Source organism: Schistocerca nitens, unplaced genomic scaffold (assembly GCF_023898315.1).
Source record: "Schistocerca nitens isolate TAMUIC-IGC-003100 unplaced genomic scaffold, iqSchNite1.1 HiC_scaffold_344, whole genome shotgun sequence".
NCBI classification, from domain to species: domain Eukaryota; kingdom Metazoa; phylum Arthropoda; class Insecta; order Orthoptera; family Acrididae; genus Schistocerca; species Schistocerca nitens.
Window position 1 is genome coordinate 62924 of NW_026045878.1, and position 20887 is coordinate 83810.

The following is a 20887-nucleotide window of genomic DNA, read 5'->3' on the forward strand; positions in this document are numbered from 1 at the left end:
TTTGCTGCGTTCGCTGGAGGAGCGCTTGCGTCGTTATCCGGTGTGGTCTAGTGGCTAGGATGCCTGGCTCTCACCCAGGAGGCCCGGGTTCGATTCCCGGTACCGGAAATGCGCATTTTGTTGCTCCTCTTATGCGACTTGGCCCGACTTAGCTCGACTGACGCTCCGCTGACGCTTGCAGAAAATTACGTTAAGTACGATTCGCGGTCACAAGTGACGGCGAGAGCGATGCGACGTCTGTCCACCTCTTATTGAGGCACATACCTGTGGTCAACAGAGTTGGAGGACTGCAAGACATTGCCACGGGGGTTGAATGCAGCTAACCACACTGCTTAGTGTCCTTACAGCGCAGACACGTTCGTTTGCCAGTATACATATAATGGAGACCGCGTCTGGCACAGCTGTGGGGAGACACAGTGGTGTGTGGGCCGAGCTTTGCTGTTCATCGCCACTTGCAGTCGCGAGAACTGCCGTCGGCGGTGCCTCCGTGGCCGTGATCGTCTAGTGGTTAGGACATTGCGTTGTGGCCGCAATAACCCAGGTTTCGAATCCTGGTCACGGCAATTTTTAAAGTTTTGCCTTGCTGTCGCTGCAGTGACGATTGTGACTCAGTGTTTGAAATTACGGTGCCCTCTTGATTTTTCACTCATGTTCCGCAGGCTGCGGGTGGCACTACCAATTCATTATCAACACGTAATGCCGCCGCACCAGAGAGCGGGCAGCTGCCTGTGTAGTTAATCTCTATTCGAAAATGGCAGTTGTTTGAGGTGCAATGGATGAGCAGCCAGTCGCAGCAGAACAGGAAGCTGTGTCGTGCACTGTTTCTACAAAAGCGAAGAACACCGGCACAGGTAGCGTGGCCGAGCGGTCTAAGGCGCTGGTTTAAGGCACCAGTCTCTTCGGAGGCGTGGGTTCGAATCCCACCGCTGCCAGCTTTTTCTCGTTTTTTGTGCCATTGCGATGTTTTCTCGTGGGGTAGAACGCAGCTCCTGTGACCGCCGTGCCACGTAGGTAGCGTGGCCGAGCGGTCTAAGGCGCTGGTTTCAGGCACCAGTCTCTTCGGAGGCGTGGGTTCGAATCCCACCGCTGCCAATGTTTTCTGTCTCGAAAGCAGGAGCACTGATTACCCGCGAAGGGAACAGCGCAGCAAGCCGTGAGCGTCTCCTTCTTAAATTGTCGTAGCAGCACAGTGCGTGGTGCAACGACAGGATTCACAGGCGCAGTCTGGTGTCACGATTGCTGGCGTTCGTCTCCACGAAATGCGTCCCGAGCATGCCGTTTCTACAAAGTGGAAACGCTAAATTTTGGCCGTTGTCGTCAAGTAGCGTGTGTACTGTTTGCTGCGTTTCGCTGGAGGAGCGCTTGCGTCGTTATCCGGTGTGGTCTAGTGGCCAGTCAGCCGGCGGACGCGGTCGAGGTCGGACGTGCTGTGCTGCGCGCCGCGCCGTCGTTGTTTTCGTGTGGTGAGTCACTGCGCTTGCTTCAGTGTCTACCAGTGTTTTGGTGTAATCTGGAAATGAACTCGATTTCGTGATGTCTCAACCGAGTAGGAAAGACACATTGAAGTTTACTTTTGACAGAAACTTTGTCCGACCTAAATCTTTTGAAGTTGAGCAATGGTTAGAAGATGAAGTAAAGATAGGACTTGAGGATATAATCGGGATACATCTTTCGATTGTCAGTAGCACCGTTTTCGTTAAATTAGCTCGATCAGACATGTGTGAGAAAATAGTTGAATCTTGTGGTGGTATCCTCAAATTTAAACATAGCGATGGCAATGTGGGTGAAGTTGTTGTTTCGCATGCCGGCCTAGGAATACGGACTGTTCGACTCTTTGAACTTCCATTTGAAATAACCAGCGAACAGATCAACGCAGTGCTCTGTCCCTACGGTAAAATCATCAGCAATATTGCGGAACGTTGGTCTAGTGCACATAAATTCCCGGTTCTTAATGGGGTGCGGCAATTGAAAATCGAGCTGCAGAAGCACATCCCGTCTTATGTTAACATATGCGGGTATCGTGCGATAGTAATGTACGATGATCAGCCTCGAACGTGTGCCGCATGCAACTCGACAGGTCACGTGCGTGCCGAATGCATGCAGAGGCGAGTGGCGCAGCTGCCTGCCGGCGAGGCAGCCAGGCCCCCCGCGATGACAACACTGCCTGTGACGTACGTCGCCGTGGCGCGTGGGCTTTCGGCTCCATCCACGGTCACCGAAATCAGTGAAAATACTGTCGTGCCTGCGCCAGTGACGCAAATGGGGACTGTTGCAACGCCGGAAGAGACCCCACCTAAACACATAGAAGTATCGCCGTCCGTAGTAGTCACAGAAGAACAGGCATCCGACATGCAAACGGCTGCGTCCCAATCGGCCGCTGCTACTCCACGGGGGGAATCTCCAGCAGGTTCCGATCAAGGCCCACACAATCGTACGTCTCCCAGAAAAACTAAAAAACGGAGAGTTGCCCGCCAGGGTGCAGAACAGATTGCACCGGTTCTGCGCGAAAAGGCTAAACAGATAGGTGAACAACTCAGTGACAAAGCATCTGATAGCACAAACCATGATCATCCCTCAGCCAGTTTACCATCAGTCCTTGACAATGTCTCAGATGCTCTCCCTCTGAACCCTGAACAGTCAGCTCAACTCCGAACCGACTGTGATGTCCGCATGGTCAAACTCTATCCTGCACCAGAGTCGGTAACGACCTCGACACAACCGCCGCCAACTAGTTGGGCGGACGATACAGAATCCACTGCCGAAGTAGACAGTATGGATACTTCCGAAACGGTGACAGCCGTCACTTCAGTCTCCAAAGTCGACGATGTTACCGAGAAAGATAACGCCTCGACAGAAACTGCCGCGCAAAAAGAACGCACGACTGATCCCTTTTCAACCGGAGACTATTTTTAACTCTGCCTTTCAAGTGACTGTCAATACATGTTTTTGTTATCTGGAACTGCTTCCAAAGTGCTTCTACGACGTGACTTGTTTTTTTTTCCAGCGTTATTTCTGTTTGATATCGGACTGATTTTAGGTATTGCTCCTGTTTAGTCCACCACTATTCCGCCACAGGCCTATCGACTTGCTACTCTCAATATTAATAAGATACGTAGCGCTCTTAAACTGCAACACTTAAAGGACTTTTTATATGCAGCTGATGTAGACATTTTATTTGTACAAGAAGTAACAGAGATCAGGCTTGATTGCATACCAGGTTATAATGTGATCACTAATCCTGAGGCCGGTTGCGAATTAGGTACAGCTTTTATTGTGAAGGAAGGTATCATTATTACCGACGTCACAAAACTGCCGAACAGTAGGGGCATTGCGGGCACTTTTTATAACAACAGACTAATTAATGTCTATGCCCCATCCGGTTCCAGTAATAGACGTCAAAGAGCAGAATTTTTTAAAGAAGAAATAGTTCCTCTCTTTGGCGTCCGCCACACCAATGTCATCTTCGGAGGCGACTTTAACTGTGTCATCAGTGCAAAGGACCAGACCCCCAATCTTAACAAATCACTTGAACTGGAACGAATTGTACGAGACTTGCGCTTAGTTGATTCTTGGGAGCTCAAGCATGGGGCAGCACCTGGGTTTACCCATATCACGACCCATTCGGCAAGCCGTCTTGATCGAATTTATGTCACACCCACTTTGAGGAATAACATTCTGCAGTCAGAAGTATGGCCAGTGGCTTTCTCAGATCATGCTGCATACATCTGTACTATAAGTCTAGACCGACAACGGACGTGTCGATACAGGGGCCTGTGGAAATTAAATGTTTCACATCTACAAGACTCGGCGTGTCAAGAAGCCTTCCTCAATACCTGGCGAGAATGTGAGCAACGATTTGCCTCTTATAATTCGGCCATTGATTGGTGGCTGAGGTGCGCCAAACCTAAAATTAGGTGGTGTTTCATGAACTACGCACGGGAAAAGAGCTTTTGGCTTCAAAGGACGATCAATTTCTATTTTCATTGTCTGCGGGAACTGTATATGCTCGGTACTTCGGCTGTCGAGAATTGTCAACGAATTAAGAAAATCCAGGCCAAAATCCTAACCCTAAGGAGGACGCAGCTAGAAGGCTACAAAGTCAGGTCGCGGGTCCAGACAACTGTACACCAAGAACTCACCTCAGTCTACCATATGATCCAAGAAAGTAAGAAAGGGTCCCGTAAAATACTGACGGAGTTAATTGCTGAGGATGGCGCAACGCTGACTACGCACATCGAGATTAAAGCGGCGGTGCTAAACTACTTCACCACCTTGATGTCAAATAAAGAAGTTAACGTGCAAGCGCAGGATGCTCTTTTGAATAATTTGCGCAACAGAGTCAGTCTCGTGGACGCGGAAAAGCTATTAGACGTGGCGACCGAAGAAGACGTGGAATATGTACTCTGGAAAAGTGCTAAGAATAAATCCCCCGGACCTGACGGAATTCCCGCCGAATTCTATCAAAAATTCTGGAACACCATAAAGGCGAAGATCACTTGCATCTGTAACGAACTTCTAGACCACAACAACGTGATCCCCACCAGCTTCTGTGAAGGCATAATCGTTCTAATTAAAAAAACCTCAGGCAGTGCAAACGTAAAAAATCTCAGACCGATAACGCTGCTCAACAGCGACTATAAAATCTTTGCGAGACTTTTGGCCCAAAGGCTTAAATCTACAATGACCAGTATCATTGGCCCTTACCAGACCAGCGTGGGCAAGGATCGGAAAATTCGACAGACTCTGTGCGACTACCGTGATTTAATCTCTATTGCGGAAGTCTGTAAGCTGAAATGTGCCATCATATCTTTGGACTTCGACAAAGCCTTTGACAGGGTAAACCACCAGTATCTCTTTCGTACCATGTATGCGATGGGTTTTCCACCTGGGTTCGTCGCAATTATAAAACAGATGGTAGCGACTAATTTATCCAGAGTCATCATCAATGGCCAGCCTACCCGAGCAATAGAGATAGCCAGTTCCGTCAGGCAGGGCTGCCCAATGTCCATGGCGCTTTTTGCGATTGCCATTGAGCCTTTGTTAGCTACCCTGACGCAAAGTTTACAGGGCATCGTCATACATGGATCCCGAGTAGTGTGCAAGGCGTATGCAGACGATGTCGGTTTCCTTGTACTAAATAGAACTGAAGTGGAGACCGCACTACAGCTAGTCAGGCAATATGAGCACGCGTCAGGTGCACAACTAAACTGGACAAAGTCCGGAATATTCAATATTGGCCGCGGCCTCGGATCGCACCCTCACAGACAACTACGTCAGCTGAAGATATTCAAGTGCCTTGGAATTGATTTTCAGAGTAATATTCGGCACACCATTGCAACCAACTATCGAAAGCTTCTACGGACTATTCGTGCCAGCATACGGGAACACAGTGTACGGAAACTAAATGAAATTCAGAAAGTAACGGTCGCAAATGTCTACCTCACCTCGAAACTCAATTATATCGCTCAAGTTTTACCAATGTCGGCACTCACTGCAAAACGAATCATGTCAGCATTAGGACAGTTTGTCAGCCGTCACCACATTTTTAAAGTTCAGTTTGACACCTTAACGCTTGCCACAGAAAATGGTGGCTTAAATCTTGTCGATGTTGAAAAGAAGGCGCAAGCTTTATATATATCAACAACTTTCCACCAATGGAAACACTCAGCTGATAGTCTCGCTGCTCACCTGCTTACTGAGATAGCTCCGGCCGACCTCAGTCCACCTATCACGGTGCAACATATTCCAAACGGACTTTACCACTTAAAATGGTTTTTACTGGAGTACAGTTATGTACACACAAGGATCCCCGAACAAGAAATGAAGACAGTGAAACACGTGTACCAGGAACTCATGAAAGATAAGAAGAAAAATAACATTGAAGAAAAATACAACTTTTACGACTGGAAGGTAATCTGGGAGAACATCCATTGTCCGTATTTGCCGTCTACACTGAAAGCCACTTGGTATTTCGCAGTTAACAGAAAATTGGCAACTAACTCCAAACTACATAACATACACCTCGCAGCATCACCTTTGTGCACAACGTGTAATTTAATGGATACTGATGAACACAGGTTTGTGTGCGACAACATAAAAGATATATGGGAATATATCACGAACAAGTTAGCACTCATTAGTAGAACATCGCCCAGATATATAACACCTGCTGCCTTTCTGACGCCGGACGATACCCCGTACCCACGGACGAGAAGGAACGCACTAAACTGGTTAAAAGCCGCTACTGTACATTACTTATTTACAAAAGAAGACAAGAGTAAAGAAGACTTCTGTGTCTATCTTACCACTCAGCACCATATGCTAATGAAAACGAAAAACTATAAGGATAACTTCGCCAACTACCTGCTCAAAACTGTAACGTAAAAATAAAAAAAAAAAAAAAAAAAAAAAAAAAAAAAAAGGGACTACCACATCAATTGATTGAATTTCATGTTAACGAACATTCAGCAGCTACTCACTCAAGATCAGACGGACCATCTATAAGGCGAATAATATGTCATGTTGACCGAACCACAAGTTACTAACACCACTGAAGTAATCAATTGGCAAGAGATCAAGCTTCATTTCGTAAGAAGAAGAAAATTCAGTTTTCTCTTTCGAGCAATATTTTAGTTCTCTTTCAATTTCGCAGAGTTCAGAACAAAGCTTTTTAATTTTAGAAGCAATGGATTTTCACTTTTCTTTTAACTTCCTTGACGTTTTCTGTTACCACAAGGCACTGGAGCCGCCATAAATTTCAGTTACTATTTCCTTAATATGGATGCTTGTATCGTAAACGAAGCATGTAATTCCACATCGTTTTCATTTTCCTTAAATCAAAGGCCTTTGATGCCACACCGACGAAGGTGAATTAATGGCGAGCAGAAGGACGGGCTATAAGGTGGAAAAAAAAAAAAAAAAAAAAAAAAAAAAAAAAAAAAAAAAAAAAAAAGTGGCTAGGATGCCTGGCTCTCACCCAGGAGGCCCGGGTTCGATTCCCGGTACCGGAAATGCGCATTTTGTTGCTCCTCTTATGCGACTTGGCCCGACTTAGCTCGACTGACGCTCCGCTGACGCTTGCAGAAAATTACGTTAAGTACGATTCGCGGTCACAAGTGACGGCGAGAGCGATGCGACGTCTGTCCACCTCTTATTGAGGCACATACCTGTGGTCAACAGAGTTGGAGGACTGCAAGACATTGCCACGGGGGTTGAATGCAGCTAACCACACTGCTTAGTGTCCTTACAGCGCAGACACGTTCGTTTGCCAGTATACATATAATGGAGACCGCGTCTGGCACAGCTGTGGGGAGACACAGTGGTGTGTGGGCCGAGCTTTGCTGTTCATCGCCACTTGCAGTCGCGAGAACTGCCGTCGGCGGTGCCTCCGTGGCCGTGATCGTCTAGTGGTTAGGACATTGCGTTGTGGCCGCAATAACCCAGGTTTCGAATCCTGGTCACGGCAATTTTTAAAGTTTTGCCTTGCTGTCGCTGCAGTGACGATTGTGACTCAGTGTTTGAAATTACGGTGCCCTCTTGATTTTTCACTCATGTTCCGCAGGCTGCGGGTGGCACTACCAATTCATTATCAACACGTAATGCCGCCGCACCAGAGAGCGGGCAGCTGCCTGTGTAGTTAATCTCTATTCGAAAATGGCAGTTGTTTGAGGTGCAATGGATGAGCAGCCAGTCGCAGCAGAACAGGAAGCTGTGTCGTGCACTGTTTCTACAAAAGCGAAGAACACGGGCACAGGTAGCGTGGCCGAGCGGTCTAAGGCGCTGGTTTAAGGCACCAGTCTCTTCGGAGGCGTGGTTTCGAATCCCACCGCTGCCAGCTTTTTCTCGTTTTTTGTGCCATTGCGATGTTTTCTCGTGGGGTAGAACGCAGCTCCTGTGACCGCCGTGCCACGTAGGTAGCGTGGCCGAGCGGTCTAAGGCGCTGGTTTCAGGCACCAGTCTCTTCGGAGGCGTGGGTTCGAATCCCACCGCTGCCAATGTTTTCTGTCTCGAAAGCAGGAGCACTGATTACCCGCGAAGGGAACAGCGCAGCAAGCCGTGAGCGTCTCTTTCTTAAATTGTCGTAGCAGCACAGTGCGTGGTGCAACGACAGGATTCACAGGCGCAGTCTGGTGTCACGATTGCTGGCGTTCGTCTCCACGAAATGCGTCCCGAGCATGCCGTTCTACAAAGTGGAAACGCTAAATTTTGGCCGTTGTCGTCAAGTAGCGTGTGTACTGTTTGCTGCGTTCGCTGGAGGAGCGCTTGCGTCGTTATCCGGTGTGGTCTAGTGGCTAGGATGCCTGGCTCTCACCCAGGAGGCCCGGGTTCGATTCCCGGTACCGGAAATGCGCATTTTGTTGCTCCTCTTATGCGACTTGGCCCGACTTAGCTCGACTGACGCTCCGCTGACGCTTGCAGAAAATTACGTTAAGTACGATTCGCGGTCACAAGTGACGGCGAGAGCGATGCGACGTCTGTCCACCTCTTATTGAGGCACATACCTGTGGTCAACAGAGTTGGAGGACTGCAAGACATTGCCACGGGGGTTGAATGCAGCTAACCACACTGCTTAGTGTCCTTACAGCGCAGACACGTTCGTTTGCCAGTATACATATAATGGAGACCGCGTCTGGCACAGCTGTGGGGAGACACAGTGGTGTGTGGGCCGAGCTTTGCTGTTCATCGCCACTTGCAGTCGCGAGAACTGCCGTCGGCGGTGCCTCCGTGGCCGTGATCGTCTAGTGGTTAGGACATTGCGTTGTGGCCGCAATAACCCAGGTTTCGAATCCTGGTCACGGCAATTTTTAAAGTTTTGCCTTGCTGTCGCTGCAGTGACGATTGTGACTCAGTGTTTGAAATTACGGTGCCCTCTTGATTTTTCACTCATGTTCCGCAGGCTGCGGGTGGCACTACCAATTCATTATCAACACGTAATGCCGCCGCACCAGAGAGCGGGCAGCTGCCTGTGTAGTTAATCTCTATTCGAAAATGGCAGTTGTTTGAGGTGCAATGGATGAGCAGCCAGTCGCAGCAGAACAGGAAGCTGTGTCGTGCACTGTTTCTACAAAAGCGAAGAACACCGGCACAGGTAGCGTGGCCGAGCGGTCTAAGGCGCTGGTTTAAGGCACCAGTCTCTTCGGAGGCGTGGGTTCGAATCCCACCGCTGCCAGCTTTTTCTCGTTTTTTGTGCCATTGCGATGTTTTCTCGTGGGGTAGAACGCAGCTCCTGTGACCGCCGTGCCACGTAGGTAGCGTGGCCGAGCGGTCTAAGGCGCTGGTTTCAGGCACCAGTCTCTTCGGAGGCGTGGGTTCGAATCCCACCGCTGCCAATGTTTTCTGTCTCGAAAGCAGGAGCACTGATTACCCGCGAAGGGAACAGCGCAGCAAGCCGTGAGCGTCTCCTTCTTAAATTGTCGTAGCAGCACAGTGCGTGGTGCAACGACAGGATTCACAGGCGCAGTCTGGTGTCACGATTGCTGGCGTTCGTCTCCACGAAATGCGTCCCGAGCATGCCGTTCTACAAAGTGGAAACGCTAAATTTTGGCCGTTGTCGTCAAGTAGCGTGTGTACTGTTTGCTGCGTTCGCTGGAGGAGCGCTTGCGTCGTTATCCGGTGTGGTCTAGTGGCTAGGATGCCTGGCTCTCACCCAGGAGGCCCGGGTTCGATTCCCGGTACCGGAAATGCGCATTTTGTTGCTCCTCTTATGCGACTTGGCCCGACTTAGCTCGACTGACGCTCCGCTGACGCTTGCAGAAAATTACGTTAAGTACGATTCGCGGTCACAAGTGACGGCGAGAGCGATGCGACGTCTGTCCACCTCTTATTGAGGCACATACCTGTGGTCAACAGAGTTGGAGGACTGCAAGACATTGCCACGGGGGTTGAATGCAGCTAACCACACTGCTTAGTGTCCTTACAGCGCAGACACGTTCGTTTGCCAGTATACATATAATGGAGACCGCGTCTGGCACAGCTGTGGGGAGACACAGTGGTGTGTGGGCCGAGCTTTGCTGTTCATCGCCACTTGCAGTCGCGAGAACTGCCGTCGGCGGTGCCTCCGTGGCCGTGATCGTCTAGTGGTTAGGACATTGCGTTGTGGCCGCAATAACCCAGGTTTCGAATCCTGGTCACGGCAATTTTTAAAGTTTTGCCTTGCTGTCGCTGCAGTGACGATTGTGACTCAGTGTTTGAAATTACGGTGCCCTCTTGATTTTTCACTCATGTTCCGCAGGCTGCGGGTGGCACTACCAATTCATTATCAACACGTAATGCCGCCGCACCAGAGAGCGGGCAGCTGCCTGTGTAGTTAATCTCTATTCGAAAATGGCAGTTGTTTGAGGTGCAATGGATGAGCAGCCAGTCGCAGCAGAACAGGAAGCTGTGTCGTGCACTGTTTCTACAAAAGCGAAGAACACCGGCACAGGTAGCGTGGCCGAGCGGTCTAAGGCGCTGGTTTAAGGCACCAGTCTCTTCGGAGGCGTGGGTTCGAATCCCACCGCTGCCAGCTTTTTCTCGTTTTTTGTGCCATTGCGATGTTTTCTCGTGGGGTAGAACGCAGCTCCTGTGACCGCCGTGCCACGTAGGTAGCGTGGCCGAGCGGTCTAAGGCGCTGGTTTCAGGCACCAGTCTCTTCGGAGGCGTGGGTTCGAATCCCACCGCTGCCAATGTTTTCTGTCTCGAAAGCAGGAGCACTGATTACCCGCGAAGGGAACAGCGCAGCAAGCCGTGAGCGTCTCCTTCTTAAATTGTCGTAGCAGCACAGTGCGTGGTGCAACGACAGGATTCACAGGCGCAGTCTGGTGTCACGATTGCTGGCGTTCGTCTCCACGAAATGCGTCCCGAGCATGCCGTTCTACAAAGTGGAAACGCTAAATTTTGGCCGTTGTCGTCAAGTAGCGTGTGTACTGTTTGCTGCGTTCGCTGGAGGAGCGCTTGCGTCGTTATCCGGTGTGGTCTAGTGGCTAGGATGCCTGGCTCTCACCCAGGAGGCCCGGGTTCGATTCCCGGTACCGGAAATGCGCATTTTGTTGCTCCTCTTATGCGACTTGGCCCGACTTAGCTCGACTGACGCTCCGCTGACGCTTGCAGAAAATTACGTTAAGTACGATTCGCGGTCACAAGTGACGGCGAGAGCGATGCGACGTCTGTCCACCTCTTATTGAGGCACATACCTGTGGTCAACAGAGTTGGAGGACTGCAAGACATTGCCACGGGGGTTGAATGCAGCTAACCACACTGCTTAGTGTCCTTACAGCGCAGACACGTTCGTTTGCCAGTATACATATAATGGAGACCGCGTCTGGCACAGCTGTGGGGAGACACAGTGGTGTGTGGGCCGAGCTTTGCTGTTCATCGCCACTTGCAGTCGCGAGAACTGCCGTCGGCGGTGCCTCCGTGGCCGTGATCGTCTAGTGGTTAGGACATTGCGTTGTGGCCGCAATAACCCAGGTTTCGAATCCTGGTCACGGCAATTTTTAAAGTTTTGCCTTGCTGTCGCTGCAGTGACGATTGTGACTCAGTGTTTGAAATTACGGTGCCCTCTTGATTTTTCACTCATGTTCCGCAGGCTGCGGGTGGCACTACCAATTCATTATCAACACGTAATGCCGCCGCACCAGAGAGCGGGCAGCTGCCTGTGTAGTTAATCTCTATTCGAAAATGGCAGTTGTTTGAGGTGCAATGGATGAGCAGCCAGTCGCAGCAGAACAGGAAGCTGTGTCGTGCACTGTTTCTACAAAAGCGAAGAACACGGGCACAGGTAGCGTGGCCGAGCGGTCTAAGGCGCTGGTTTAAGGCACCAGTCTCTTCGGAGGCGTGGTTTCGAATCCCACCGCTGCCAGCTTTTTCTCGTTTTTTGTGCCATTGCGATGTTTTCTCGTGGGGTAGAACGCAGCTCCTGTGACCGCCGTGCCACGTAGGTAGCGTGGCCGAGCGGTCTAAGGCGCTGGTTTCAGGCACCAGTCTCTTCGGAGGCGTGGGTTCGAATCCCACCGCTGCCAATGTTTTCTGTCTCGAAAGCAGGAGCACTGATTACCCGCGAAGGGAACAGCGCAGCAAGCCGTGAGCGTCTCCTTCTTAAATTGTCGTAGCAGCACAGTGCGTGGTGCAACGACAGGATTCACAGGCGCAGTCTGGTGTCACGATTGCTGGCGTTCGTCTCCACGAAATGCGTCCCGAGCATGCCGTTTCTACAAAGTGGAAACGCTAAATTTTGGCCGTTGTCGTCAAGTAGCGTGTGTACTGTTTGCTGCGTTCGCTGGAGGAGCGCTTGCGTCGTTATCCGGTGTGGTCTAGTGGCTAGGATGCCTGGCTCTCACCCAGGAGGCCCGGGTTCGATTCCCGGTACCGGAAATGCGCATTTTGTTGCTCCTCTTATGCGACTTGGCCCGACTTAGCTCGACTGACGCTCCGCTGACGCTTGCAGAAAATTACGTTAAGTACGATTCGCGGTCACAAGTGACGGCGAGAGCGATGCGACGTCTGTCCACCTCTTATTGAGGCACATACCTGTGGTCAACAGAGTTGGAGGACTGCAAGACATTGCCACGGGGGTTGAATGCAGCTAACCACACTGCTTAGTGTCCTTACAGCGCAGACACGTTCGTTTGCCAGTATACATATAATGGAGACCGCGTCTGGCACAGCTGTGGGGAGACACAGTGGTGTGTGGGCCGAGCTTTGCTGTTCATCGCCACTTGCAGTCGCGAGAACTGCCGTCGGCGGTGCCTCCGTGGCCGTGATCGTCTAGTGGTTAGGACATTGCGTTGTGGCCGCAATAACCCAGGTTTCGAATCCTGGTCACGGCAATTTTTAAAGTTTTGCCTTGCTGTCGCTGCAGTGACGATTGTGACTCAGTGTTTGAAATTACGGTGCCCTCTTGATTTTTCACTCATGTTCCGCAGGCTGCGGGTGGCACTACCAATTCATTATCAACACGTAATGCCGCCGCACCAGAGAGCGGGCAGCTGCCTGTGTAGTTAATCTCTATTCGAAAATGGCAGTTGTTTGAGGTGCAATGGATGAGCAGCCAGTCGCAGCAGAACAGGAAGCTGTGTCGTGCACTGTTTCTACAAAAGCGAAGAACACCGGCACAGGTAGCGTGGCCGAGCGGTCTAAGGCGCTGGTTTAAGGCACCAGTCTCTTCGGAGGCGTGGGTTCGAATCCCACCGCTGCCAGCTTTTTCTCGTTTTTTGTGCCATTGCGATGTTTTCTCGTGGGGTAGAACGCAGCTCCTGTGACCGCCGTGCCACGTAGGTAGCGTGGCCGAGCGGTCTAAGGCGCTGGTTTCAGGCACCAGTCTCTTCGGAGGCGTGGGTTCGAATCCCACCGCTGCCAATGTTTTCTGTCTCGAAAGCAGGAGCACTGATTACCCGCGAAGGGAACAGCGCAGCAAGCCGTGAGCGTCTCCTTCTTAAATTGTCGTAGCAGCACAGTGCGTGGTGCAACGACAGGATTCACAGGCGCAGTCTGGTGTCACGATTGCTGGCGTTCGTCTCCACGAAATGCGTCCCGAGCATGCCGTTTCTACAAAGTGGAAACGCTAAATTTTGGCCGTTGTCGTCAAGTAGCGTGTGTACTGTTTGCTGCGTTCGCTGGAGGAGCGCTTGCGTCGTTATCCGGTGTGGTCTAGTGGCTAGGATGCCTGGCTCTCACCCAGGAGGCCCGGGTTCGATTCCCGGTACCGGAAATGCGCATTTTGTTGCTCCTCTTATGCGACTTGGCCCGACTTAGCTCGACTGACGCTCCGCTGACGCTTGCAGAAAATTACGTTAAGTACGATTCGCGGTCACAAGTGACGGCGAGAGCGATGCGACGTCTGTCCACCTCTTATTGAGGCACATACCTGTGGTCAACAGAGTTGGAGGACTGCAAGACATTGCCACGGGGGTTGAATGCAGCTAACCACACTGCTTAGTGTCCTTACAGCGCAGACACGTTCGTTTGCCAGTATACATATAATGGAGACCGCGTCTGGCACAGCTGTGGGGAGACACAGTGGTGTGTGGGCCGAGCTTTGCTGTTCATCGCCACTTGCAGTCGCGAGAACTGCCGTCGGCGGTGCCTCCGTGGCCGTGATCGTCTAGTGGTTAGGACATTGCGTTGTGGCCGCAATAACCCAGGTTTCGAATCCTGGTCACGGCAATTTTTAAAGTTTTGCCTTGCTGTCGCTGCAGTGACGATTGTGACTCAGTGTTTGAAATTACGGTGCCCTCTTGATTTTTCACTCATGTTCCGCAGGCTGCGGGTGGCACTACCAATTCATTATCAACACGTAATGCCGCCGCACCAGAGAGCGGGCAGCTGCCTGTGTAGTTAATCTCTATTCGAAAATGGCAGTTGTTTGAGGTGCAATGGATGAGCAGCCAGTCGCAGCAGAACAGGAAGCTGTGTCGTGCACTGTTTCTACAAAAGCGAAGAACACGGGCACAGGTAGCGTGGCCGAGCGGTCTAAGGCGCTGGTTTAAGGCACCAGTCTCTTCGGAGGCGTGGTTTCGAATCCCACCGCTGCCAGCTTTTTCTCGTTTTTTGTGCCATTGCGATGTTTTCTCGTGGGGTAGAACGCAGCTCCTGTGACCGCCGTGCCACGTAGGTAGCGTGGCCGAGCGGTCTAAGGCGCTGGTTTCAGGCACCAGTCTCTTCGGAGGCGTGGGTTCGAATCCCACCGCTGCCAATGTTTTCTGTCTCGAAAGCAGGAGCACTGATTACCCGCGAAGGGAACAGCGCAGCAAGCCGTGAGCGTCTCTTTCTTAAATTGTCGTAGCAGCACAGTGCGTGGTGCAACGACAGGATTCACAGGCGCAGTCTGGTGTCACGATTGCTGGCGTTCGTCTCCACGAAATGCGTCCCGAGCATGCCGTTCTACAAAGTGGAAACGCTAAATTTTGGCCGTTGTCGTCAAGTAGCGTGTGTACTGTTTGCTGCGTTCGCTGGAGGAGCGCTTGCGTCGTTATCCGGTGTGGTCTAGTGGCTAGGATGCCTGGCTCTCACCCAGGAGGCCCGGGTTCGATTCCCGGTACCGGAAATGCGCATTTTGTTGCTCCTCTTATGCGACTTGGCCCGACTTAGCTCGACTGACGCTCCGCTGACGCTTGCAGAAAATTACGTTAAGTACGATTCGCGGTCACAAGTGACGGCGAGAGCGATGCGACGTCTGTCCACCTCTTATTGAGGCACATACCTGTGGTCAACAGAGTTGGAGGACTGCAAGACATTGCCACGGGGGTTGAATGCAGCTAACCACACTGCTTAGTGTCCTTACAGCGCAGACACGTTCGTTTGCCAGTATACATATAATGGAGACCGCGTCTGGCACAGCTGTGGGGAGACACAGTGGTGTGTGGGCCGAGCTTTGCTGTTCATCGCCACTTGCAGTCGCGAGAACTGCCGTCGGCGGTGCCTCCGTGGCCGTGATCGTCTAGTGGTTAGGACATTGCGTTGTGGCCGCAATAACCCAGGTTTCGAATCCTGGTCACGGCAATTTTTAAAGTTTTGCCTTGCTGTCGCTGCAGTGACGATTGTGACTCAGTGTTTGAAATTACGGTGCCCTCTTGATTTTTCACTCATGTTCCGCAGGCTGCGGGTGGCACTACCAATTCATTATCAACACGTAATGCCGCCGCACCAGAGAGCGGGCAGCTGCCTGTGTAGTTAATCTCTATTCGAAAATGGCAGTTGTTTGAGGTGCAATGGATGAGCAGCCAGTCGCAGCAGAACAGGAAGCTGTGTCGTGCACTGTTTCTACAAAAGCGAAGAACACCGGCACAGGTAGCGTGGCCGAGCGGTCTAAGGCGCTGGTTTAAGGCACCAGTCTCTTCGGAGGCGTGGGTTCGAATCCCACCGCTGCCAGCTTTTTCTCGTTTTTTGTGCCATTGCGATGTTTTCTCGTGGGGTAGAACGCAGCTCCTGTGACCGCCGTGCCACGTAGGTAGCGTGGCCGAGCGGTCTAAGGCGCTGGTTTCAGGCACCAGTCTCTTCGGAGGCGTGGGTTCGAATCCCACCGCTGCCAATGTTTTCTGTCTCGAAAGCAGGAGCACTGATTACCCGCGAAGGGAACAGCGCAGCAAGCCGTGAGCGTCTCCTTCTTAAATTGTCGTAGCAGCACAGTGCGTGGTGCAACGACAGGATTCACAGGCGCAGTCTGGTGTCACGATTGCTGGCGTTCGTCTCCACGAAATGCGTCCCGAGCATGCCGTTCTACAAAGTGGAAACGCTAAATTTTGGCCGTTGTCGTCAAGTAGCGTGTGTACTGTTTGCTGCGTTCGCTGGAGGAGCGCTTGCGTCGTTATCCGGTGTGGTCTAGTGGCTAGGATGCCTGGCTCTCACCCAGGAGGCCCGGGTTCGATTCCCGGTACCGGAAATGCGCATTTTGTTGCTCCTCTTATGCGACTTGGCCCGACTTAGCTCGACTGACGCTCCGCTGACGCTTGCAGAAAATTACGTTAAGTACGATTCGCGGTCACAAGTGACGGCGAGAGCGATGCGACGTCTGTCCACCTCTTATTGAGGCACATACCTGTGGTCAACAGAGTTGGAGGACTGCAAGACATTGCCACGGGGGTTGAATGCAGCTAACCACACTGCTTAGTGTCCTTACAGCGCAGACACGTTCGTTTGCCAGTATACATATAATGGAGACCGCGTCTGGCACAGCTGTGGGGAGACACAGTGGTGTGTGGGCCGAGCTTTGCTGTTCATCGCCACTTGCAGTCGCGAGAACTGCCGTCGGCGGTGCCTCCGTGGCCGTGATCGTCTAGTGGTTAGGACATTGCGTTGTGGCCGCAATAACCCAGGTTTCGAATCCTGGTCACGGCAATTTTTAAAGTTTTGCCTTGCTGTCGCTGCAGTGACGATTGTGACTCAGTGTTTGAAATTACGGTGCCCTCTTGATTTTTCACTCATGTTCCGCAGGCTGCGGGTGGCACTACCAATTCATTATCAACACGTAATGCCGCCGCACCAGAGAGCGGGCAGCTGCCTGTGTAGTTAATCTCTATTCGAAAATGGCAGTTGTTTGAGGTGCAATGGATGAGCAGCCAGTCGCAGCAGAACAGGAAGCTGTGTCGTGCACTGTTTCTACAAAAGCGAAGAACACCGGCACAGGTAGCGTGGCCGAGCGGTCTAAGGCGCTGGTTTAAGGCACCAGTCTCTTCGGAGGCGTGGGTTCGAATCCCACCGCTGCCAGCTTTTTCTCGTTTTTTGTGCCATTGCGATGTTTTCTCGTGGGGTAGAACGCAGCTCCTGTGACCGCCGTGCCACGTAGGTAGCGTGGCCGAGCGGTCTAAGGCGCTGGTTTCAGGCACCAGTCTCTTCGGAGGCGTGGGTTCGAATCCCACCGCTGCCAATGTTTTCTGTCTCGAAAGCAGGAGCACTGATTACCCGCGAAGGGAACAGCGCAGCAAGCCGTGAGCGTCTCCTTCTTAAATTGTCGTAGCAGCACAGTGCGTGGTGCAACGACAGGATTCACAGGCGCAGTCTGGTGTCACGATTGCTGGCGTTCGTCTCCACGAAATGCGTCCCGAGCATGCCGTTTCTACAAAGTGGAAACGCTAAATTTTGGCCGTTGTCGTCAAGTAGCGTGTGTACTGTTTGCTGCGTTCGCTGGAGGAGCGCTTGCGTCGTTATCCGGTGTGGTCTAGTGGCTAGGATGCCTGGCTCTCACCCAGGAGGCCCGGGTTCGATTCCCGGTACCGGAAATGCGCATTTTGTTGCTCCTCTTATGCGACTTGGCCCGACTTAGCTCGACTGACGCTCCGCTGACGCTTGCAGAAAATTACGTTAAGTACGATTCGCGGTCACAAGTGACGGCGAGAGCGATGCGACGTCTGTCCACCTCTTATTGAGGCACATACCTGTGGTCAACAGAGTTGGAGGACTGCAAGACATTGCCACGGGGGTTGAATGCAGCTAACCACACTGCTTAGTGTCCTTACAGCGCAGACACGTTCGTTTGCCAGTATACATATAATGGAGACCGCGTCTGGCACAGCTGTGGGGAGACACAGTGGTGTGTGGGGCCGAGCTTTGCTGTTCATCGCCACTTGCAGTCGCGAGAACTGCCGTCGGCGGTGCCTCCGTGGCCGTGATCGTCTAGTGGTTAGGGACATTGCGTTGTGGCCGCAATAACCCAGGTTTCGAATCCTGGTCACGGCAATTTTTAAAGTTTTGCCTTGCTGTCGCTGCAGTGACGATTGTGACTCAGTGTTTGAAATTACGGTGCCCTCTTGATTTTTCACTCATGTTCCGCAGGCTGCGGGTGGCACTACCAATTCATTATCAACACGTAATGCCGCCGCACCAGAGAGCGGGCAGCTGCCTGTGTAGTTAATCTCTATTCGAAAATGGCAGTTGTTTGAGGTGCAATGGATGAGCAGCCAGTCGCAGCAGAACAGGAAGCTGTGTCGTGCACTGTTTCTACAAAAGCGAAGAACACGGGCACAGGTAGCGTGGCCGAGCGGTCTAAGGCGCTGGTTTAAGGCACCAGTCTCTTCGGAGGCGTGGTTTCGAATCCCACCGCTGCCAGCTTTTTCTCGTTTTTGTGCCATTGCGATGTTTTCTCGTGGGGTAGAACGCAGCTCCTGTGACCGCCGTGCCACGTAGGTAGCGTGGCCGAGCGGTCTAAGGCGCTGGTTTCAGGCACCAGTCTCTTCGGAGGCGTGGGTTCGAATCCCACCGCTGCCAATGTTTTCTGTCTCGAAAGCAGGAGCACTGATTACCCGCGAAGGGAACAGCGCAGCAAGCCGTGAGCGTCTCTTTCTTAAATTGTCGTAGCAGCACAGTGCGTGGTGCAACGACAGGATTCACAGGCGCAGTCTGGTGTCACGATTGCTGGCGTTCGTCTCCACGAAATGCGTCCCGAGCATGCCGTTCTACAAAGTGGAAACGCTAAATTTTGGCCGTTGTCGTCAAGTAGCGTGTGTACTGTTTGCTGCGTTCGCTGGAGGAGCGCTTGCGTCGTTATCCGGTGTGGTCTAGTGGCTAGGATGCCTGGCTCTCACCCAGGAGGCCCGGGTTCGATTCCCGGTACCGGAAATGCGCATTTTGTTGCTCCTCTTATGCGACTTGGCCCGACTTAGCTCGACTGACGCTCCGCTGACGCTTGCAGAAAATTACGTTAAGTACGATTCGCGGTCACAAGTGACGGCGAGAGCGATGCGACGTCTGTCCACCTCTTATTGAGGCACATACCTGTGGTCAACAGAGTTGGAGGACTGCAAGACATTGCCACGGGGGTTGAATGCAGCTAACCACACTGCTTAGTGTCCTTACAGCGCAGACACGTTCGTTTGCCAGTATACATATAATGGAGACCGCGTCTGGCACAGCTGTGGGGAGACACAGTGGTGTGTGGGCCGAGCTTTGCTGTTCATCGCCACTTGCAGTCGCGAGAACTGCCGTCGGCGGTGCCTCCGTGGCCGTGATCGTCTAGTGGTTAGGACATTGCGTTGTGGCCGCAATAACCCAGGTTTCGAATCCTGGTCACGGCAATTTTTAAAGTTTTGCCTTGCTGTCGCTGCAGTGACGATTGTGACTCAGTGTTTGAAATTACGGTGCCCTCTTGATTTTTCACTCATGTTCCGCAGGCTGCGGGTGGCACTACCAATTCATTATCAACACGTAATGCCGCCGCACCAGAGAGCGGGCAGCTGCCTGTGTAGTTAATCTCTATTCGAAAATGGCAGTTGTTTGAGGTGCAATGGATGAGCAGCCAGTCGCAGCAGAACAGGAAGCTGTGTCGTGCACTGTTTCTACAAAAGCGAAGAACACCGGCACAGGTAGCGTGGCCGAGCGGTCTAAGGCGCTGGTTTAAGGCACCAGTCTCTTCGGAGGCGTGGGTTCGAATCCCACCGCTGCCAGCTTTTTCTCGTTTTTTGTGCCATTGCGATGTTTTCTCGTGGGGTAGAACGCAGCTCCTGTGACCGCCGTGCCACGTAGGTAGCGTGGCCGAGCGGTCTAAGGCGCTGGTTTCAGGCACCAGTCTCTTCGGAGGCGTGGGTTCGAATCCCACCGCTGCCAATGTTTTCTGTCTCGAAAGCAGGAGCACTGATTACCCGCGAAGGGAACAGCGCAGCAAGCCGTGAGCGTCTCCTTCTTAAATTGTCGTAGCAGCACAGTGCGTGGTGCAACGACAGGATTCACAGGCGCAGTCTGGTGTCACGATTGCTGGCGTTCGTCTCCACGAAATGCGTCCCGAGCATGCCGTTTCTACAAAGTGGAAACGCTAAATTTTGGCCGTTGTCGTCAAGTAGCGTGTGTACTGTTTGCTGCGTTCGCTGGAGGAGCGCTTGCGTCGTTATCCGGTGTGGTCTAGTGGCTAGGATGCCTGGCTCTCACCCAGGAGGCCCGGGTTCGATTCCCGGTACCGGAAATGCGCATTTTGTTGCTCCTCTTATGCGACTTGGCCCGACTTAGCTCGACTGACGCTCCGCTGACGCTTGCAGAAAATTACGTTAAGTACGATTCGCGGTCACAAGTGACGGCGAGAGCGATGCGACGTCTGTCCACCTCTTATTGAGGCACATACCTGTGGTCAACAGAGTTGGAGGACTGCAAGACATTGCCACGGGGGTTGAATGCAGCTAACCACACTGCTTAGTGTCCTTACAGCGCAGACACGTTCGTTTGCCAGTATACATATAATGGAGACCGCGTCTGGCACAGCTGTGGGGAGACACAGTGGTGTGTGGGCCGAGCTTTGCTGTTCATCGCCACTTGCAGTCGCGAGAACTGCCGTCGGCGGTGCCTCCGTGGCCGTGATCGTCTAGTGGTTAGGACATTGCGTTGTGGCCGCAATAACCCAGGTTTCGAATCCTGGTCACGGCAATTTTTAAAGTTTTGCCTTGCTGTCGCTGCAGTGACGATTGTGACTCAGTGTTTGAAATTACGGTGC

The 20887-nt window shown here is 52.1% G+C and overlaps 44 non-coding genes across 44 annotated transcripts; all 44 read left to right on the top strand.

Annotated features, from left to right (window-relative positions):
* The first annotated feature begins 36 nt into the window (after positions 1–36).
* On the top strand, positions 37–108 carry Trnae-cuc (transfer RNA glutamic acid (anticodon CUC)). Its single transcript has one exon. It is a non-coding gene; the product is annotated as a tRNA-Glu (tRNA).
* Positions 109–490: 382 nt separating this feature from the next.
* On the top strand, positions 491–563 carry Trnah-gug (transfer RNA histidin (anticodon GUG)). The gene has a single exon. It is a non-coding gene; the product is annotated as a tRNA-His (tRNA).
* Positions 564–850: 287 nt separating this feature from the next.
* On the top strand, positions 851–932 carry Trnal-aag (transfer RNA leucine (anticodon AAG)). The gene has a single exon. It is a non-coding gene; the product is annotated as a tRNA-Leu (tRNA).
* A 78-nt stretch (positions 933–1010) lies between these two features.
* Trnal-cag (transfer RNA leucine (anticodon CAG)) lies at positions 1011–1092 on the top strand. Its single transcript has one exon. It is a non-coding gene; the product is annotated as a tRNA-Leu (tRNA).
* Positions 1093–7392: 6300 nt separating this feature from the next.
* Trnah-gug (transfer RNA histidin (anticodon GUG)) lies at positions 7393–7465 on the top strand. Its single transcript has one exon. It is a non-coding gene; the product is annotated as a tRNA-His (tRNA).
* A 287-nt stretch (positions 7466–7752) lies between these two features.
* On the top strand, positions 7753–7834 carry Trnal-aag (transfer RNA leucine (anticodon AAG)). Its single transcript has one exon. It is a non-coding gene; the product is annotated as a tRNA-Leu (tRNA).
* A 78-nt stretch (positions 7835–7912) lies between these two features.
* Trnal-cag (transfer RNA leucine (anticodon CAG)) lies at positions 7913–7994 on the top strand. The gene has a single exon. It is a non-coding gene; the product is annotated as a tRNA-Leu (tRNA).
* Positions 7995–8273: 279 nt separating this feature from the next.
* Positions 8274–8345, top strand: Trnae-cuc (transfer RNA glutamic acid (anticodon CUC)). Its single transcript has one exon. It is a non-coding gene; the product is annotated as a tRNA-Glu (tRNA).
* A 382-nt stretch (positions 8346–8727) lies between these two features.
* On the top strand, positions 8728–8800 carry Trnah-gug (transfer RNA histidin (anticodon GUG)). The gene has a single exon. It is a non-coding gene; the product is annotated as a tRNA-His (tRNA).
* Positions 8801–9087: 287 nt separating this feature from the next.
* Positions 9088–9169, top strand: Trnal-aag (transfer RNA leucine (anticodon AAG)). The gene has a single exon. It is a non-coding gene; the product is annotated as a tRNA-Leu (tRNA).
* Positions 9170–9247: 78 nt separating this feature from the next.
* Positions 9248–9329, top strand: Trnal-cag (transfer RNA leucine (anticodon CAG)). Its single transcript has one exon. It is a non-coding gene; the product is annotated as a tRNA-Leu (tRNA).
* Positions 9330–9608: 279 nt separating this feature from the next.
* Positions 9609–9680, top strand: Trnae-cuc (transfer RNA glutamic acid (anticodon CUC)). Its single transcript has one exon. It is a non-coding gene; the product is annotated as a tRNA-Glu (tRNA).
* Positions 9681–10062: 382 nt separating this feature from the next.
* Trnah-gug (transfer RNA histidin (anticodon GUG)) lies at positions 10063–10135 on the top strand. Its single transcript has one exon. It is a non-coding gene; the product is annotated as a tRNA-His (tRNA).
* A 287-nt stretch (positions 10136–10422) lies between these two features.
* Positions 10423–10504, top strand: Trnal-aag (transfer RNA leucine (anticodon AAG)). The gene has a single exon. It is a non-coding gene; the product is annotated as a tRNA-Leu (tRNA).
* A 78-nt stretch (positions 10505–10582) lies between these two features.
* Positions 10583–10664, top strand: Trnal-cag (transfer RNA leucine (anticodon CAG)). Its single transcript has one exon. It is a non-coding gene; the product is annotated as a tRNA-Leu (tRNA).
* A 279-nt stretch (positions 10665–10943) lies between these two features.
* On the top strand, positions 10944–11015 carry Trnae-cuc (transfer RNA glutamic acid (anticodon CUC)). Its single transcript has one exon. It is a non-coding gene; the product is annotated as a tRNA-Glu (tRNA).
* Positions 11016–11397: 382 nt separating this feature from the next.
* On the top strand, positions 11398–11470 carry Trnah-gug (transfer RNA histidin (anticodon GUG)). The gene has a single exon. It is a non-coding gene; the product is annotated as a tRNA-His (tRNA).
* Positions 11471–11757: 287 nt separating this feature from the next.
* Trnal-aag (transfer RNA leucine (anticodon AAG)) lies at positions 11758–11839 on the top strand. The gene has a single exon. It is a non-coding gene; the product is annotated as a tRNA-Leu (tRNA).
* Positions 11840–11917: 78 nt separating this feature from the next.
* On the top strand, positions 11918–11999 carry Trnal-cag (transfer RNA leucine (anticodon CAG)). The gene has a single exon. It is a non-coding gene; the product is annotated as a tRNA-Leu (tRNA).
* Positions 12000–12279: 280 nt separating this feature from the next.
* Positions 12280–12351, top strand: Trnae-cuc (transfer RNA glutamic acid (anticodon CUC)). The gene has a single exon. It is a non-coding gene; the product is annotated as a tRNA-Glu (tRNA).
* Positions 12352–12733: 382 nt separating this feature from the next.
* Trnah-gug (transfer RNA histidin (anticodon GUG)) lies at positions 12734–12806 on the top strand. The gene has a single exon. It is a non-coding gene; the product is annotated as a tRNA-His (tRNA).
* A 287-nt stretch (positions 12807–13093) lies between these two features.
* Positions 13094–13175, top strand: Trnal-aag (transfer RNA leucine (anticodon AAG)). The gene has a single exon. It is a non-coding gene; the product is annotated as a tRNA-Leu (tRNA).
* A 78-nt stretch (positions 13176–13253) lies between these two features.
* Trnal-cag (transfer RNA leucine (anticodon CAG)) lies at positions 13254–13335 on the top strand. Its single transcript has one exon. It is a non-coding gene; the product is annotated as a tRNA-Leu (tRNA).
* Positions 13336–13615: 280 nt separating this feature from the next.
* On the top strand, positions 13616–13687 carry Trnae-cuc (transfer RNA glutamic acid (anticodon CUC)). The gene has a single exon. It is a non-coding gene; the product is annotated as a tRNA-Glu (tRNA).
* Positions 13688–14069: 382 nt separating this feature from the next.
* Positions 14070–14142, top strand: Trnah-gug (transfer RNA histidin (anticodon GUG)). Its single transcript has one exon. It is a non-coding gene; the product is annotated as a tRNA-His (tRNA).
* A 287-nt stretch (positions 14143–14429) lies between these two features.
* Positions 14430–14511, top strand: Trnal-aag (transfer RNA leucine (anticodon AAG)). The gene has a single exon. It is a non-coding gene; the product is annotated as a tRNA-Leu (tRNA).
* Positions 14512–14589: 78 nt separating this feature from the next.
* On the top strand, positions 14590–14671 carry Trnal-cag (transfer RNA leucine (anticodon CAG)). Its single transcript has one exon. It is a non-coding gene; the product is annotated as a tRNA-Leu (tRNA).
* Positions 14672–14950: 279 nt separating this feature from the next.
* Positions 14951–15022, top strand: Trnae-cuc (transfer RNA glutamic acid (anticodon CUC)). Its single transcript has one exon. It is a non-coding gene; the product is annotated as a tRNA-Glu (tRNA).
* A 382-nt stretch (positions 15023–15404) lies between these two features.
* On the top strand, positions 15405–15477 carry Trnah-gug (transfer RNA histidin (anticodon GUG)). The gene has a single exon. It is a non-coding gene; the product is annotated as a tRNA-His (tRNA).
* Positions 15478–15764: 287 nt separating this feature from the next.
* On the top strand, positions 15765–15846 carry Trnal-aag (transfer RNA leucine (anticodon AAG)). The gene has a single exon. It is a non-coding gene; the product is annotated as a tRNA-Leu (tRNA).
* A 78-nt stretch (positions 15847–15924) lies between these two features.
* Positions 15925–16006, top strand: Trnal-cag (transfer RNA leucine (anticodon CAG)). The gene has a single exon. It is a non-coding gene; the product is annotated as a tRNA-Leu (tRNA).
* Positions 16007–16285: 279 nt separating this feature from the next.
* On the top strand, positions 16286–16357 carry Trnae-cuc (transfer RNA glutamic acid (anticodon CUC)). Its single transcript has one exon. It is a non-coding gene; the product is annotated as a tRNA-Glu (tRNA).
* A 382-nt stretch (positions 16358–16739) lies between these two features.
* Trnah-gug (transfer RNA histidin (anticodon GUG)) lies at positions 16740–16812 on the top strand. The gene has a single exon. It is a non-coding gene; the product is annotated as a tRNA-His (tRNA).
* Positions 16813–17099: 287 nt separating this feature from the next.
* Trnal-aag (transfer RNA leucine (anticodon AAG)) lies at positions 17100–17181 on the top strand. The gene has a single exon. It is a non-coding gene; the product is annotated as a tRNA-Leu (tRNA).
* A 78-nt stretch (positions 17182–17259) lies between these two features.
* Trnal-cag (transfer RNA leucine (anticodon CAG)) lies at positions 17260–17341 on the top strand. The gene has a single exon. It is a non-coding gene; the product is annotated as a tRNA-Leu (tRNA).
* Positions 17342–17621: 280 nt separating this feature from the next.
* Positions 17622–17693, top strand: Trnae-cuc (transfer RNA glutamic acid (anticodon CUC)). Its single transcript has one exon. It is a non-coding gene; the product is annotated as a tRNA-Glu (tRNA).
* A 744-nt stretch (positions 17694–18437) lies between these two features.
* Positions 18438–18519, top strand: Trnal-aag (transfer RNA leucine (anticodon AAG)). The gene has a single exon. It is a non-coding gene; the product is annotated as a tRNA-Leu (tRNA).
* A 77-nt stretch (positions 18520–18596) lies between these two features.
* Positions 18597–18678, top strand: Trnal-cag (transfer RNA leucine (anticodon CAG)). Its single transcript has one exon. It is a non-coding gene; the product is annotated as a tRNA-Leu (tRNA).
* A 279-nt stretch (positions 18679–18957) lies between these two features.
* Trnae-cuc (transfer RNA glutamic acid (anticodon CUC)) lies at positions 18958–19029 on the top strand. The gene has a single exon. It is a non-coding gene; the product is annotated as a tRNA-Glu (tRNA).
* Positions 19030–19411: 382 nt separating this feature from the next.
* Trnah-gug (transfer RNA histidin (anticodon GUG)) lies at positions 19412–19484 on the top strand. The gene has a single exon. It is a non-coding gene; the product is annotated as a tRNA-His (tRNA).
* A 287-nt stretch (positions 19485–19771) lies between these two features.
* Positions 19772–19853, top strand: Trnal-aag (transfer RNA leucine (anticodon AAG)). Its single transcript has one exon. It is a non-coding gene; the product is annotated as a tRNA-Leu (tRNA).
* Positions 19854–19931: 78 nt separating this feature from the next.
* Positions 19932–20013, top strand: Trnal-cag (transfer RNA leucine (anticodon CAG)). Its single transcript has one exon. It is a non-coding gene; the product is annotated as a tRNA-Leu (tRNA).
* A 280-nt stretch (positions 20014–20293) lies between these two features.
* Trnae-cuc (transfer RNA glutamic acid (anticodon CUC)) lies at positions 20294–20365 on the top strand. Its single transcript has one exon. It is a non-coding gene; the product is annotated as a tRNA-Glu (tRNA).
* A 382-nt stretch (positions 20366–20747) lies between these two features.
* Positions 20748–20820, top strand: Trnah-gug (transfer RNA histidin (anticodon GUG)). The gene has a single exon. It is a non-coding gene; the product is annotated as a tRNA-His (tRNA).
* The last annotated feature ends 67 nt before the right edge of the window (positions 20821–20887 follow it).